This window comes from Macaca thibetana, chromosome 1, assembly GCF_024542745.1.
Source record: "Macaca thibetana thibetana isolate TM-01 chromosome 1, ASM2454274v1, whole genome shotgun sequence".
In the NCBI taxonomy this organism is placed as follows: Eukaryota; Metazoa; Chordata; class Mammalia; order Primates; family Cercopithecidae; genus Macaca; species Macaca thibetana.
The window spans coordinates 219,483,127-219,488,039 of NC_065578.1; the positions used below are offsets into that span (position 1 = coordinate 219,483,127).

The 4,913-nt window shown below is 51.9% G+C and overlaps 1 pseudogene; it reads left to right on the plus strand.

The window, feature by feature from the left end:
* The first annotated feature begins 839 nt into the window (after nucleotides 1-839).
* LOC126943667 (bromodomain-containing protein 2-like) lies at nucleotides 840-4,626 on the plus strand (annotated as a pseudogene).
* The last annotated feature ends 287 nt before the right edge of the window (nucleotides 4,627-4,913 follow it).

Consider the following 4,913-nt stretch of genomic DNA (forward strand, 5'->3'; position numbering starts at 1 on the left):
TTTAGGATCCAGAGTCTGCACCCTTATTTAGATAACCAAATTACCAGGAAGACTTAGGAATTCTTTTTTTTTTTTGAGACGGAGTCTTGCACTTTCGCCCAGCCTGGAGTGCAGTGGTGCAATCTCGGCTCACTGCAAGCTCCGCCTTCTGGGTTCACACCGTTCTCCTGCCTCAGCCTCCCGAGAAGCTGGGACTACAGGTGCCGCCACCACGCCTGGCTAATTTTTTGTATTTTTAGTAGAGATGGGGTTTCACTGTGTTAGCCAGGATGGTCTCAATCTCCTGACCTTGTGATCCGCCTGCTTCTGCCTCCCAAAGTGCTGGGATTACAGGCGTGAGCGACCACGCCCGGCCAGATTTAAGAATTCTTTGCTGCAGCCGCCTTACCTCCCAGAACCACCACCAGCCCAGCCTCTTGCAGCCACACCCCTGGCGGGCCCCAGGCAGGGGCCCCACCTGACCCCTCCCGTTTCCCTACTGGTCTGGCCAACAGAGGAGCTACGAATGGAACGACTTGGCCAAGCTTGGCAGTCTCCAGTTGCCCTGTGCATGGAAGCCTGGGAAGACTTTGTTGGAAGGGGAGGCGGGGAGAGGGTGCTGGAGGCTTCTGCACCCCTTCCAACCGCCCTCTTTCCCTGGAGTCCAGAACCATAGCTCCGCCAACTGGCTTGGAGATGTGGCGGGCTGGCACTTCTCTGTGGGTCTCTGTTGCACTCTTCTGCCAGGAGACTGTCACCTTGGAAATGAAGTTTATGACGTCATCGCTGTGGCTGGCCAATAGAAAAAGCTCCCGTGGGGCGGTGTTCCTGCCCCTTAGACTCAGCTTCTTAACGCACCAGCGAGCGGCGGTCGCAGAGGGGATGAGGGAAATCTCGAGCCCCGTGTAGCATGAGGGGAAGCTTCTCCTCTCCGCTTATATATAAAGGGCTGGCGGCGGGCTCGGGGCGCCATTTGGCGCTGCAGTGGAGCATCCTCTAGAGTGAGCTGGAGAATTCTGCCTACCTATACAGGGCCTTGGAGTAGTCCCGGGCGCCATTGCAATCCCCTTCCATCTGCTTGGAAATGGCCTTCCTGCCGGCCTGTGACAGCTCCCCGTGGACAGTACAGACCCCATAGAAGCCCTTTAAGCTCCCGTGTTTTGGGCCCACCCAGTCCTCAGAGTCTGTCCACCCTGTCTACTCTGCCCACAAGAGGATTTCAGAAATGGAGGCCACGGCACCTTAAACCAGTTTTCGTGTGCATCCGCCTCCATCCGAGATGGAAACAGAACCTCCTCCACTCTGTAGGGTCCCCAACAAGAAGAGGGGATCCCTGCAGACCAACAGGAGGCTATATTGATGACGGTGTCTGAGATCAGGGACCGTCTTTTGGTTTGCAGAGTCAGTCCCTCCTTAGTCGCCCTCCTCAGCTGAGGCCGCCGCCATTTTCTTGCCGTCCGCCATCTGCAGAGCCAACCTTCCCGGAGCTCTCCAGGAGGTCCCGAAAGAGACTGCTTTCGTTCAGGCAGGGCAGGGGGTTTGTGGCTTGGAGGCCCAAGAGCAACGGCCTCCCCCTGCTTACCGGGTTATGCTGGAGCTGCGGTGAGGGAAGTCGAGGCCACCCAGACGTTCCACTGCTGAGAGCAGCGCCGGTTCCGTGCGGTCAAGATGCTGCAAAACACGGCTCCCCACAACAAACTCCCTGGGGAAGAGGGTTGCTGGGGCTGGGCCCAGAAGCAGTAGCACCAGGGAAAAGGATTTGAAAACTCTCCCTCTTGTGTGAATGATTTGAGAGCCACACAATAGCTTTGGTACCTGCTTTGCAACTGACCCCTGCCAACCCACTACCCCAGGATTTGCCCAATCCCAAAAAGCCAGAAGGAGTTACCAACCAGCTGCAATACCTACACAAGGTAGTGATGGAGGCTCTGTGGGAACATAGTTCACACAGTTCAGGCAGCCTGTGGATGCTGTCAAACTGGGTCTACCAATTCCCACCTTGGGCTGGAAGAGGACCACCTGGCCAAAATTCTTAGCTTTTTCCTTTCCCTCATGCAGCCCATGGATAGCCAGCCCCAGAGGATTATCACAAAATTATAAAACAGCCTATGGACGTGGGTACTATTAAGAGGAGACTTGAAAACAATTATTATTGGGCTGCCTCAGAGTGTATGGAAGATTTAAATACCATGTTCACCAACTGTTACATTTACAACAAGCCCACTGATAATGTGCTAATGGCACAAACGCTGGAAAAGATCTTCCTACAGAAAGTTGCATCAATGCCACAAGAAGAACAAGAACTGGTGGTGACCATCCCTAATAACAGCCACAAGAAGGGGGCCAAGTTGGCAGCACTCCAGGACAGTGTTACTCGTGCTCATCAGGTGCCTGCCATCTCTTCTGTGTCACACACAGCCCTGTATACTCCCCCACCTGAGATACCTACCACGGTCCTCAACATTCCCCACTCCAGTCATTTCCACTCCACTTTTCAAGTCCCTGCACTCTGCTGAAACCCCTCTCCTTGCTGTTACTGCGGCTCCTCCAGCTCAACCCCTTGCCAAGAAAAAAGGTATAAAGCGGAAAGCAGTTACTACCACCCCTACACCTACAGCCATCCTGGCTCCTGGTTCCCCAGCTAGCCATCCTGGGAGTCTTGAGCATAAGGTAGCACGGCTTCCCGCATGCCCCCATCAAGCCCGCAGGCAAAGACTTGCCTGACATATCAGCAACAAGACCAGAGCTCTAAGAAAGGAAAGCTTTCAGAACAATTAAAACATTGCAATGGCATATTGAAGGAGTTACTCTCTAAGAAGCATGCAGCCTATGCTTGGCCTTTGTATAAACCAGTGGATGCTTCTGCACTTGGCCTGCGTAACTACCACGACATCATGAGGCACCCCATGGACCTCAGCAATGTCAAGGTACCCGCTGCATGGGGCAGATGGGATGCTCAGGCAGTGATGGGAACCTAGGTGCAAAACAGTAAGTCTCATGTAGGCACACAGCAGTCTTTGGTTCTTGGTATTTTACTTTTATAAAATAGTAGTGGGACAGAAGGTCTGGTGTTTGAGAATTCATATTTCCTGGAGTTTGAAACAATAGGGTGGGGTTTCTTTGTCTTGAGAACAATACTATCTATCTACAATTAAGTACTAATGATGTGGCAGTGTTGGGTTAAGGAAGTTATGGGGTGGAAAAACAGTCATAGACCTCCCCTCCTCCCTTGTTGCTTAGAAATTACTTCGTTTTCTAGACATAAATATTTCTTTAACCCACCCAAATTCCTTTGACCTCAAACTTGAACCCCAGGGCACAGATCCTTAAGGTCATCCCCACTGTGCTCTCAAGAGAGGGCTCCTCTTTGTGGTGTCTGAGGTTAGCAGGGAAAGGTGAGTCTTTTTGCCTGTGCAGCTTCTGATGCTGCCTCCTTCTGTGGCAGAAAATGGAGAACCCTGATTACCGAGATGCACAGGAGTTTGCTGCTGATGTCCTGCTTATGTTTTCCAACTGCTATAAGTACAGTCCCCCAGATCACCCCCAGATTTCGTGACAGTGGCACGAAAGCTACAGGATGTATTTGTTTCCGTTATGCCAAGATGCCAGATGAACCACTGGAACCAGGGCCTTTACCAGCCTCTACTGCCATGCCCCTTGGCTTGGCCAAATCATCTTCAGAGTCCTCCAGTGAGGAAAGTAGCAGTGAGAGCTCCTCTGAGGAAGAGGAGGAGGAAGATGAGGAGGACGAGGAGGAAGAAGAAGAGAGCTAAAGCTCAGACTTAAAGGAAGAAAGGGCTCATGGCTTAGCAGAACTACAGGAACAGCTTTGGGCAGTACATGAACAACTGGTTGGTCTGTGTCAGGACCCAATATCCAAGCCCAAGAGCAAAAGAGAGAAAAAAGAGAAAAATAAGAAACAAAAGGCAGGGAAGCATTGAGACGGAGCTGGGGCTGATGAAGATGACAAGGGGCCTTGGGCATCCCGCCCACCTTAGCCCAAGAAGTCCAAGAAAGCAAGTGGTAGTGGGGGTGGCAGTGCTGCTTTAGGCCCTCCTGGCTTTGGACCTTCTGGAGGAAGTGGCACCAAGCTCCCCAAAAAGGCCACAAAGTCAACCCCACCTGCCCTGCCTAAGGGTTATGATTCAGAGGAGGAGGAAGAGAGCAGTCCCATGACTTACAATGAGAAGCGGCAGCTGAGCCTGGACATCAGCGAATTACCTGGGGAGAAGCTGGGCTGAGTTGTGCATATAATCCAAGCCAGGGAGCCCTCTTTACGTGGCTGAAACTCAGAAGAGATTGAGATTGGTTCTGAAACACTCAGGCCATCCACACTTGGAAAGCTTGAGCTCTATATCCTTTCCTGCATACATAAGAAACTCCAGAGGCCCTATACCATTAAGAAGTCTGTGGGACAGACAAAGGAGGAACTCGCTTTGGAGAAAAAGCAGGAATTAGAAAAGTGGTTACAAGATGTCAGCGGACAACTCAATTCCCCTAAAAAGTCCCCCAAAGAAAGTGAGTGAGAAAACAGAGTCATCCTCTGCACAGCAAGTAGCAGTGTCATGCCTTAGCTCCAGCTCAGATTCCAGCTCCTCCTCCTCATCGTCCCCTTCTTCAGACACCAGTGATTCAGACTCAGGCTAAGGGGTCAGGTCAGATAGGGCAGGAAGGCTCCGCAGGACAGGACCCCTAGACCACCCTGTCCCACACGCCCCTTTCCTCCTTTGCTGTTACACTTCTTCATCTCACCCCCTTGCCCCCCACTAGGAGAGCTGGCTCTGCAGTCAGGGAGGGATGCAGGGACATTTACTGAAGGAGGGACATGGACAAAATAATATTGAATCCCCAGCCCCATTGGGGAGTGATCTCTTGGAACACAGAGCCCCCCATTCAAAATGACTGGGGCAGGGCAAATACATTTTTAAATATTA